Source organism: Malaclemys terrapin, chromosome 2 (assembly GCF_027887155.1).
Source record: "Malaclemys terrapin pileata isolate rMalTer1 chromosome 2, rMalTer1.hap1, whole genome shotgun sequence".
NCBI lineage: Eukaryota > Metazoa > Chordata > Testudines > Emydidae > Malaclemys > Malaclemys terrapin.
This window is the reverse complement of record NC_071506.1, coordinates 54046258-54058855: the sequence shown is the minus strand read 5'-3', so window position 1 is coordinate 54058855 and position 12598 is coordinate 54046258. Positions and strand designations below refer to the sequence as shown.

Genomic DNA, 12598 nt, shown 5'->3' with positions numbered 1-12598 from the left:
AGGATCAAGGGCAGCTTGGAGTAGGAATTGGGTCTGCTGGGTGGGACTCAGCTCAAGAATCCACATTCTAAAAGGGGAACAACCTGGGGTCCAGAACAGGGAGGGCCCTGCAGAAGGGTCAACCCAGAGACTAGGGGTAGGTCCCGATACCATCCACCAGGCTCAGGACATTTGGTTTGCATGTGGCCAACCAAGGCACAGGTAAGACTGTCGATTCATGGAATCTGGTTATGGGCAAGTCTGAATTGCAGAGGCCCTAGCATGATTGCCAGGCAAGCTAAAGTGACTGTACCTGTTAAAGTAAATGGGATGGAAGTAATGGGACTAGTAGACTTGGGTGTGGCCACACCATTGTAAGGGAATCTTTAATACTGACTCCAGGGCCTCTCCAGGGCACAGCGTGTGTGCCTGGGTTTGTAAAGCCATATTCCAGCACATAAGTTCAGCTGACTGTGGGGATATACAAGGTCCGCAATGGTTAGCTTGGCTGCATCTCTCATCTACTCAGTCACTTTAGTCTGAAACTGCAAATATTTTGGGGACCTCCTAGATAAATTTTCAAGATCTCCAAAAAATATGGGGGCACTAATGCCATCTTCCCTACAGCTGAAGGCTCAGTATTCAATAGACTGTGCTGGCATGAGGGGATAAGCTGGGCCATATAGAGGGAGTTCCAGGAAACTAGAGGCTTCATTAGTAGTACCCTAGTCCCACACAGGACATGGGTACCCCCTCAGAGAACCTGATCTGGATATCAGATTCGAGTAACTTTGTTGAAGAGCAAAAAAGAGATGAGACTTTAAGCCGGGCCTATGCACAAGCAGCCATTGTTAACAGAGAGATAGTGGACCCCCAGCATGCTGAGATATTTCCCCATTTGAATCCAGTGCAAATGGTCATACTGCCTGGAGAAGAACCGCGAAACGGGGAAGGTCCAAATCCAACTCCTGGTTCCCCAACCCTACCACAGGTAAATCTGGTGTTTGGCCCATGCTGGACCATTTGCTGTGATCTTGGGCAGGGAAGAGAACCTACTTTGGACCTTGGCCTGATTTTTCTGGTTTGGGGTGTATAAGGAGATCCCAGACTTCTGAGCCTCATGCCCTGATTGCCAACAAGATGCATCCCAAGGACTGGTGAAGGATCCATTGGTCCCTTTCCTTTTGGTCAATACCCCATTTGCAAGGATTGGAATGGACCTGTTTAGACCACTTGAGAAAAGTGCAGCGTGTATATCCTTGTAAGTGTGGATTATGCCACAAAATATCATGAATGCAAAGGTAATAGCAAAGAAATGAATGAAGATCTTTCTCCCCAGTAGGGGTGCCTAGGGAGATTCTGACAGACCAGGGAACCAGTATCCCAGATACTAAAAGAGTTGTACAGATTACTGAAGATCAAGTCTCTCCAAACTTCCACTTCCCATGTCCAAACAGATAAGTTGGTAGAGTGCTTCAATGAGACACTAAAAAATTATGTTAAAGAAGTTTGTGGCCACAGACTGTCTTCACTAGGACTCTTTGCCCTCCTTCCCCATCACACCTTTGCAGTGCGGAAGGTGCTTCAATAATCCACAAACTTCTCCCAGCTTGAACTGTTGTATGAGAAACAACCTTGGGGGATTCTAGACTTAGTACAGTTTGTGCTATATGTCCTCACCATTCACCAGAGGCTAGACACCTTAGGCATCTTTGCAAGGGAAAATCTCCTGAATTCCCGGAGTGCCCAAGAGACTACATACAACAAAGGGACACTCCTCTGAGTGTTCAGACCCAGAGATTGAGTGCTCTTGTTATTCTCTAGTTTGGAGACAAATGTTTTGGCCTACTGGCAGGGTGTTATGAAATTACTCAGCAGGTAGGACTATTAAATTATGACATTAGACAACCTGACAACAGAAAAACAACAAATTTACCACGTCAATCTCTTAAACCCATGTTTAAAGTCTGGGAGGGCCTATTTATAGCTTGCTACCCTCCAAAACCAGAATTAGGGCCAAGGAAAACCAGCATCTCATCCCCGAAATGATCTGTATTGGATAAAATCTCATGCCAGAACAGAAGGTCCAGGCCCAACAACTGGTAGCTGCGTTCTTGATAAAATTTTCTGCCTGGTTAGAGCAAACCCACCTCACCTCCCAACTGAGTCTGGACAATGCATCCAGGAGACTCCACACCTCTTCCACGGATGGTGAGGGAGACTTTTAAGCAGGAGCTCCAATCCATGCTGAACCTTGGATTGACTGAGGAGTCCTATAGGGGATGAAAGAGTCCAATCATATTGGTCCCTAAGCTGGATGGGAACATCCAATTTTGCATAGACTTTAGAAAAGTCAATGCCATCTCAAAGTTTGATGCAAACCCATGTTGCATGTTGATGAGCTACTGCATTGGTTGGGCAAGGCCGAATACATTAACACCCCCTTGCAAAGGGATACTGGCAAATCCCACTCACTCCGGAGTCCCTAGAAAAAACAATCTTTGCCACTTCCTAGGACCTGTTTAATTCCAGACCATGCCATTTGGCCTACCTGGGGCTCCAGCAACATTCTAATGGCTAACGAACCAAGTCTTCTGTCCCAAAGCAGTTACACTGTGCTTACTTCAGTGATGTTTTGGTCTATACCTGGAACTGGGAGGACTACATGAAGCAGGTAGTTCCTGTACTTCAGTCCCTCAAAAAGACTGGACTAGCGGCAAACCCCAGACAATGCCATAGAGGTAAAGATAAGTTACTTACCTAGGGTATATCTTGCGAAAGGGCTATGTATGACCTCTTGTAGATAAGGTCCAAGCCTTGAGGTATCTGCCCCATGATGACTTCAAAAACATCTGTTTTGGGAACTGATGAGATACTACTTCAGGTTTGTATTGGTGTTCCCATCTATTGAGACACTGATCTGCTCAAGGACAGCAGCCTGAGAAAGATGTGTTGGATGGAAGTCTGTAAGAAGGCCTTTCAAACATTAAAATCTCACCTCTGTTGGGAGCCCACTTTATACAGCCTGAACTTCATCAAAGAATTCCTCCTACAAACTGATGCTTCTGAAGTTGGGTTGAGGGTTGTTTTGTCCTACTTGGTCCTTGTCGAGGAGCATCTAATCCGCTACCTGAGCTGCAAATTGTTCCCAAGAGAGGTGTCCTTGTTATAAAAAAAGAGGGCATAGCAGTGAAACGGGCCATGGAAGCACTTCGATATTACCTTCTAGGCAATGAATTCACTCTGATCACAAATCATGCTATTGTATGATGGCTCCATGCCATTAAAGACACCAACCTCTGACTCATGAGGTGGTACCTGTATCTCCATCCCTTCTTGTCCCATGTCCAGCATACGGCTGGGAGTGCTCATCTAAATGCAAACTTTTTCTCTTGTGGTGGAGGGGGATCAGTGGGGGAGAGTGGTGCCCCAAGCAGCATCCTGAGGAGGAGCGTGTGTGATGGGACTGTTAGGCCTCATACAAGCAATAAGGTGATTAATGAGGCAGATAGGCCCCATACTGATAATGAAAGGTTAAGAAGAACCTTTCAGTTCTTGGACTCAGTTGGTCCCTGCCCTACTACACATGCAGCAAATGTCAAGTGTGAAGAGAGGAGTTAGAAAAAGGAGATCTAGCAGTTCAGGGCTGACCAGGAAGGAGAACAGAGTTCTTGATGGGAGAGAAGCTAGGTTGCAGCCCAGAGATTGAGCTAGCTTGTTGACTGGGTAAGCACATGCTACAAGGGACAGTGAGACAGTGGTACTGGAAGAAGAATGGAGTGTTTGAAGACAAACCCTGAATAGAAGTGTAGTTTCCACTGAATGTTCGTTGGACGATCCTGGTTTTAGAATCATAGAAGATTAGGGTTGGAAGCAACCTCAGGAGGTCATCTAGTCCAACCCCATGCTCAAAGCAGGACCAGCACCAACTAAATCATCCCAGCTAGGGCTTTGGTGGTGGGTGGTGGTCAGGGGGTGGGGGTGAACAGGGGGTTGAATGGGGGCAGCTGTCTCGGGGGGGGCAGTCAGGAAGGAGGGGGAGTTGGATGGGGCGGCAGGGGACAGTCAGGGACAGGGGTTCCGGGGGCAGTCAGGGGACAGCGAGAAGGGGTGGTTGGATGGGGCAGGGGCCCAGGGGGGCCGTCAGGAATGAGAGGAGGGGTTGGATGGAGCAGTGGGGGGTCAGGGGGTGGTCAGGGAGCAGGGGTGTGTGGATGGGGCAGGGGTCCCAGAGGGACCATCAGGGAACGGGGGGTGTTAAATGGGGTAGGAGTCCCGGGGGGGGCGGGCAGATAGGAGGTGGGGGCCGGGCTACGACCCCCTCCCCTAACCGACCCTCCATACAATTTACAAAATCTGATGCGGCCCTCAGGCCAAAAAGTTTGCCCACCCCTGTTATAGAGAGAGCTAAGTACTGGTGGAAACCGCAGCTGGGTGAGTCATGCCGTGACAGGTCACAAGGGGTCATTGCAGAGGCAACCTGTTCACACCTCCATTCCACCACAGTTTAAATAAAATGAGCTTAGCACCTCTCAAATAGCCAAGTACCTCAAAACAAAATGGTGCAACACAGAGGGCACTTTGACGCCTGCTGTACCATTTGGTCTCCATGACAGCCACTACTTTATTATAATATTGTTTTCAAAAATATCACCCTCCGTAGCAGTACTTCTAGACATGGCAAAGCAGTTACAAAAAGAAAGTAGCTAATTGACTAGTACTGTTATGGGATACCCAGAAACATTTTCTTTCAGAGTAAAGACCTTTGAGGGTGACCTTAAAGAGCAGTTGGGAGTGACTACAGATTATTTCCAGGCAGCTCATCTTCTGTAAAAATGTGGTATCAGGAAAATGTAATATCAGATTGTTTATTAAAATGTCTATTTGGTAATCTGTGATGTGTTTGGTATATATGGAGCTATTCAGCACTGATGATGGATTCCCCTCGGACTGACTCCAATGGAATTACTAGGGTAAATAATTCTTGAACATTAAATTATCATGAGCTCAACAGATCTGTAAAATATGTTAAAATGTCAGGTAATACCATCCCCCTGCTTAGGTAATGTTTTCCCCTAAATATTTTCTATTGTGTAAGTAGCCATAGTCTACTTGAATGTTAAAAACAAACAAAACAAAACACCCGTGGGTGAAATTCTGACCCCTGCAGAAGTCAATGGCAAAACTCACATTGAATTTAGTGGGAATGGAATTTCACCCTGTGATTTTTTCCTTGTCAAAATGCTTGCTTATGGCTGAATCTTGCAAACCCTTACCCATGGGAACAGCGTCATTGATGTGACTTCTTACCTGAGTTGGGGTTTCTAGGATCAGGCTCTGGGTCTGTTCTGACTTGTTGAGTTAGAAATTGGAGACAAAATGCTGGAAGAGTTGGGACTTGAAGGAGTAGGTGGCTTCTTTACAACAGTTACCTGCTTCTTATTAGTTTGTCAGGCACAGACTAGCCTGACTGAAAAACTGTAAATTGATTGTTTCTATGCATTTTCAATCCAAGGTCCAAGATGAGGAAATTATAAACAATGTACTTGAAAACAAAGGAGAACGACCACTATATAAAATACAGCTAAAATCTTGAACCAGCTCATTGACCCAAAAAGCTAACCATCCTAGTCCCAATTTGTGCTCTGCAAGACCAGTTTGGCAGGTTTCAGGATCCCAGGAAATACACATATTTGTGAGGGTGTTTGTATGAGTAAAACTGCAATAAGAGAGTATGGGGAACTTGTCTCATAGTTAATTGTTTTGGAAATATCTGCTAAATTAGTGCAATTACTGTAACCTAGATGCAAAAACAAAACAAACAAAAACCTCTTCCTTAACTTAAATTTCATTTCTCTTAGACAACATATGTATTTTTCCTCTTTATCCATGGTTGTTTTTCATTTTTTCACCTCACTTCTCTTTTCCTGCATTATATACTGTCCTTTCTTCTCTCTCCCCCCATCTCGCATTGTCTCTCTCTCTCTCTCTCTCTCTCTCTGTTTTCTTTCCATGCTTTTAACTTCTACCTCCTTTCCAAACCCCTGTTAATTTGTTTTCTCCCACTGAGACCTGCTATTCAGAGGTGCTGAGCACCCACAACACCCTTTGACTTCTATTGAAGTTTTGGGTGTTAAGCATATTAAATATCTAACCCCTAATAAATGTCGAAACTACCCCATAAACTTGTCTTCTCAAAGCCAGATCAATGTATCCCTTGCTCAGCATCATATTTAAGGCACTTATACTGTCACCCATCCTTCCATTCAACCACAAACAACTTTCTTCATCTTGCCCCCTACCTGAATTTCTCATCCACAACCATTCAGTCACTCATTCTTAGTAGATCACTAATAGAGAAATAGAGGAACCAAGGCTTGAAGAGGAGCCTTTAGCTGTTGGTGGGTGGGTAGGTGGAGTAAAAGAAAGCTCCCAGCGGATTGAAAGAGACCTATGGCCAGGATTGGAGACAGGAAACTCACTCCATAGATCCATAGAGGAGCCTCCTTCAGTTGACTAATAGGGGGAAAAAGGAAGTGACCTGAATACCAAGTCAGAATGGCATCCTCAGATCACAGGAGAGAAGATTGTGTCAGCCACACCCTGACCTACTCCAACCATGGAGGCCAGCTGGGTCTCCAGCCCCATCCTGAACTGTGTCATTGGGCTGCAGTGGATCGAGGGAATCTTAGCCCAGTTGTTCCTCCATTTGCCATCTCCAACAAGCCATGCAATTCCAAGGCATGAATAGCAATATCTATTCATGGATTCATAGATTGAATGGGGCAGGGATCACTAGCAGGAGGGTCTCAGCCGATTGAAGTCACTAAAACACAGGACTGGGGACTTCAACGGTAGAGTACAGGGAAGGGTCTTGCGGCCTGCAGCATGCAGGGGGTCAGACCAGATGATCATAATGGTCCCTTCTGACCTTAATGTCTATGAGTCTATGAGTCTATGAGTCTATGATTCTAGGACTGGAAGGGACCTCGAGAGGTCATCGAGTCCAGTCCCCTGCCCGCATGGCAGGACCAAATACTGTCTAGACCATCCCTGAAAGACATTTATCTTAAATATCTCCAGAGATGGAGATTCCACAACCTCCCTAGGCAATTTATTCCAGTGTTTAACCACCCTGACAGTTAGGAACTTTTTCCTAATGTCCAACCTAGACCTCCCTTGCTGCAGTTTAAGCCCATTGCTTCTTGCAGGGCCGGCTCTGGCAAAAAAGCCTCACGCTGTCCCCCCTCTCCCCCCCGTGCGGCAGGGGAGGGCGCCGAGCCCGGCCGTGGGCTGCTCTCCCCGACCGGCCAGAGCGCTGGGGAGAGGGGAGGGCGGCCAGAGCGCCGAGAGGAGGGCGGCGAGCCCAGCCGGGGCTCCGCTCTCCCCGGCGGCCAGAGCGCCGGGAGGAGGGCGGTGAGCCGGCCAGGGCTCTGCTGTCCCCGGCTGCCAGAGCGCCGGGAGGAGGGCGGCGAGCCCACTGCGGCTCTGCTCTCCCCGGCGGCCGGAGCCGCCGCACCGCGCCGCGCCACCCCCCTCCAGGTGCCGTCCCAAGCACAAGCTTGGTGGGCTGGTGCCTGGAGCAGGCCCTGGCTTCTTGTTCTATCCTTAGAGGCTAAGGAGAACAAGTTTTCTCCCTCCTCCTCATGACACCCTTTTAGATACCTGAAAACTGCTATCATGTCCCCTCTCAGTCTTCTCTTTTCCAAACTAAACAAACCCAATTCTTTCAGCCTTCCTTCATAGGTCATGTTCTCAAGACCTATAATCATTCTTGTTGCTGTTCTCTGGACCCTCTCCAATTTCTCCACATCTTTCTTGAAATGCGGTGCCCAGAACTGGACACAATACTCCAGCTGAGGCCTAACCAGTGCAGAGTAGAGTGGAAGAATGACTTCTCGTGTCTTGCTCACAACACATCTGTTAATACATCCCAGAATCATGTTTGCTTTTTTTGCAACAGCATCACATTGTTGACTCATATTTAGCTTGTGGTCCACTATAACCCCTAGATCCCTTTCTGCTGTACTCCTTCCTAGACAGTCTCTTCCCATTCTGTATGTGTGAAACTGATTGTTCCTTCCTAAGTGGAGCACTTTGCATTTGTCTTTGTTAAACTTCATCCTGTTTACCTCAGACCATTTCTCCAATTTGTCCAGATCATTTTGAATTATGGCCCTGTCCTCCAAAGCAGTTGCAATCCCTCCCAGTTTGGTATCATCCGCAAACTTAATAAGCGTACTTTCTATGCCAATATCTAAGTCGTTAATGAAGATGTTGAACAGAGCCGGTCCCAAAACAGACCCCTGCGGAACCCCACTTGTTATGCCTTTCCAGCAGGATTGGGAACCATTAATAACAACTCTCTGAGTATGGTTATCCAGCCAGTTATGCACCCACCTTATAGTAGCCCCATCTAAATTGTATTTGCCTAGTTTATCAATAAGAATATCATGCGAGACCATATCAAATGCCTTACTAAAATCTATCACATCCACAGCTTCTCCCTTATCCACAAGACTCGTTATCCTATCAAAGAAAGCTATCAGATTGGTTTGACACGATTTGTTCTTCACAAATCCATGCTGGCTATTCCCTATCACCTTACCACCTTCCAAGTGTTTGCAGATGATTTCTTTAATTACTTGCTCCATTATCTTCCCTGGCACAGAAGTTAAACTAACTGGTCTGTAGTTTCCTGGGTTGTTTTTATTTCCCTTTTTATAGATGGGCACTATATTTGCCCTTTTCCAGTCTTCTGAAATCTCTCCTGTCTCCCATGATTTTCCAAAGATAATAGTTAGAGGCTCAGATACCTCCTCTATTAGCTCCTTGAGTATTCTAGGATGCATTTCATCAGGCCCTGGTGACTTGCAGGCGTCTAACTTTTCTAAGTGATTTTTATCACTTAGAAAATTGTATTATGCATGTGAAGTATTCAGCTTTGTCTGGTTAAGGCCTAGATCATGCAAGTGGATCTACGTAGGTGGAACTTTATGCCTACACAAAATTGCATTGACTTCATTGGGATGGTGTGTGGGTCATATGGATCTGCTCACACAAATCCCATTGCAGGATTGGGACCTAAATCTGTAACTTAATCTATTGCTGTGTAGGATGTAGAAGGTATATAATAAAACACGGAGTGCAGTATTAGCTAGTTAATGTTGCTTTTGGAGCCTTTTTAATTTTTCATCTTTAATGTGATTCTACCTGTGAATTCTGCAGATTGCACTAGCATTGTTTTTTGTATTTGATTCTAAATCAGTTGTAGGAAAAAAGTTTATAATAGTTAAACTCAAGAGACTCAACATCAAAGGGAGTTTTCAACGTCCAGATAAAATAAAAGCAGGTGTGACGAAAATATCATATTACCATAGTAAGTGTTATTAAAACCATTAAGGTACGTTTGAATCCTATGATCTGTTTATTTTCAAAGCTGACATTTGTAAACATATATAGGTAGAACTCTTGTAAATTTAAAACTGAGTGTTAGGACTTGCTCTTAAATCTGAAGTGCCATCATATTGCATTTTGCTGCATTTGTTATTCTGAGCTGGAGCCATCACATGTTAAGAACTGAATGGTATCTGTCTTGGTTAAATTATGAAATAATAATAATAATTAATTAATAACTAATAAAATATGCTAAAATTTATATTTGTAGAAAGTCAGCACAGATGTGCACGATAGCACAATTTGGTATTTATGCCTAACATTTACTCTCTAGTGCAATTCAATAATTATCAGAAGGATTATTCAGTATTTATCAATTTTAACAATTTATTTTAAGTAGAACAACTGTATTTTCATCTTATTCCTTTGATGAACCTGGTGACAGTTTGAACTTGCAGCAGTCATAGACACAGTTGCTACTATTTCTAAGGAATCTATGAGCAGCTACATTATCATTTTTTATCTATGAAATTTCTTTCTGAAATGAACACCATACATATTTCTGAAATGAATGCCAAATGTATTTTCTAAAAGTGAGTGCCTTTGAAAGCTGAGGCAGCCAGTTTATACTGTGCATAATAATGATATTAATTTTTATGGTGTGTATAAGTTACATTTTGATTAGTTTTTTGCATGATTAAAAATTTGCAAAGCCTTTATGGCCCCCAGGAGCCTACCTGTAATAAACAGCTCTCACCTTCCAAACCATAAAACAGGTCTGCAGTACTTGAACATTAGAGCTAATTGCCTTGCTACATCAAAGGGAGTACCAGAGGACTGAGAAAAATCACAGAAGGGAGGTGGGGTGGGGGTGGGGGGGCAGTTTCACCTCTAAAGGTTATGTGTTTGTGGCTTGTGGAGCCCTGTAAAGTTATGGCCTCAGAACTGCTGTTTGCGATTAAGTTGATGGGGAAAGTCTATCCCGCAATCTCTCTCTGCTGCTGACACAGAGTCTTTGTTCACATTCAGATTTCTCAAACTGTTGCCAGGGTCAGGCTGAGGTCAGACACCACGATGATGTATAGGAGAACATGTCTGGGAATTTCTCTCACACTTAAAACACATACCAGAAAAACAGGAGAGCACCCTGCAAAAATTGTCTGATGAGACCCAGATGATACTGTAGCTTTTCTTTTAGTACCTTCATAATTTTCTCGCTCTTTTCCTGACACACACACAATGGTTTATTAATGTGTGCCACGATAGCCCGTACGATTTTATGTCCCCTCAAGATAAGGACACTCAGTAGCACTTTGACACTTCATTTTCCAGCCCAGGGGGAATGGGCCAGTAAATCTACTAAAAGAACCAATGCATTCATTCCCAAGGATGAGTCGAAAAGGAATTGCCATTGGCTGTTTTAGGCCATGGGGCCTGACACTGGATATGAGCTTCATGTGTGTGCACTTGGCATTAACACAGCCCAATCCAGTCATGATCACAGACTCACAGCATCCCAAACTGTGCTCCCCTGCCACCCTTACAAATACAACCTCACTTCCAACTGTGACTAAGATGCCTACCATGTTTGATTAGTAATCATCACTGAGAGAGGAGGTGGGGGGAGGGAAGAGACTAAAGCAGCAAGAAGTGTGTTTCCATTTTGATGGTAATTTTTATATATACATTTATTTTAAAAAGATGTGACTGCCTTTCTTTCAGCATTGTTTTAAAAAATGGACATTGATGTTGAGCCCTCTCATGTAGAAACACTGGCAAGTTCGTGCCAAACACATTGTTTTGATTTTTTTTTCTTTAATTCAAAGTTGCAGCTGAATTCTTTCTTTTCTAATTTACAAAAGGTTTTGTGTAGAGTTTTGAATCTGATAAGCACGCTACTGTCTTTCTTAGGGTTGTTTGCCTAGATGTACAGTTACAGTGCATGGCTGGCAAGTAAGGCACTAAGTAGCAATTTTTTTGTGCTCAGCTGCTACATATGACAGAGGATATTTCATTCTCTTGTCAGAAAGTTATTAATAAAACATGGGGTGCAGAGAGGGCCACTATTTCCCCTTTCAATCACTATAGCATTTACAATGAAAATTTTATGCAGTGTGTAATTTTCAGTTAATGCTTGACACTTAAAATGTCGGTAACTGCATTTTGTGTGGTTCCTGAAGGGTTAATTGTATCATGTTCTCTGCATAAAAGCTCTGCTTATCAAAAGTGAATAGAAGAGTGTATGCAAATGTGTGTCTGTGACCTTTTGCCTTTCCAGGGTTAATTTATATGGTCATTAAAGATTTTATGAAATTGAGCAGCCTGGTGCTTCAAATCCTATTTTACCTTCACCTCCTAATTTATATAATTCCTACCTAAACTGGGAAATATTATTTTTATTTTATTTTATTTTTTTTTTTGTGCTGCAATGAAAACAGCATGCCGTGCTGTAGGGAGTTGCAAGTCTGGTTATCTGGCATTACTCAGATTGCTAAAAATTCATTAAAATGTGACATCAGCACAGTGAGAGACAAATGATCACAGAATGAAAAGGAACAGTGGGCCTTTCACGGATTAGTGCTACACAGCCCCAGCATAGAAGCTAACTGCATAAACAGATTAATCCACCAGTAGCAGCATAGCTAAGATTTACAGAATAATTAAATAGGGTTGAGTTACTGTGAAGATTTCCATGTAATCTAGCTTGTGTGAACACGTAAGTGAGGTGTGGGTAATACTGATTCCTTAAGAGCAATATACTAAGTTGTATCATTTACCCTGTATAGCTCCCCCTGGAGACAAAATCTGAGAGTTCTCCAACAAAGCCAAAGGTTTATACTTAATACAGTACTTACATACTACAATTAGCCAGATACTGCTACGCTAATAGGATTTATTTTTGAGTTTCTTTCTCTTTTTTTGGCTTTAAAATTAATTTTATATGTGAGGGTTTTTTTGTTCAATACTGTGTGTGTGTGTGTGTGTTTATACAAATCAGTTCTAGCCAATGGGAACCAAATGAGAAGTGTTAGATCTGTCATACTGGTGAACACTGTATGATCTGATAAAGTCATGTTTATAATTTCTGGATAGAATCTGAAATATTGCACATTTTTCATAATTCATATAAAATCACTTGAAAGTGCCATTCTTTTTCTCCCTCTTCATTCTCCCCTCCCCTTTCCTTTGATTCTGTTCTTACTAAAGGCTGTGTTTTTAATTG

The 12598-nt window shown here is 43.6% G+C and overlaps 1 protein-coding gene across 4 annotated transcripts in view; it reads left to right on the top strand.

Annotated features, from left to right (window-relative positions):
- ZFHX4 (zinc finger homeobox 4) overlaps positions 1 to 12598 on the top strand; it is a 177696-nt gene that overhangs the window by 138658 nt on the left and 26440 nt on the right. The gene's annotated exons all lie outside the window — the stretch shown is intronic.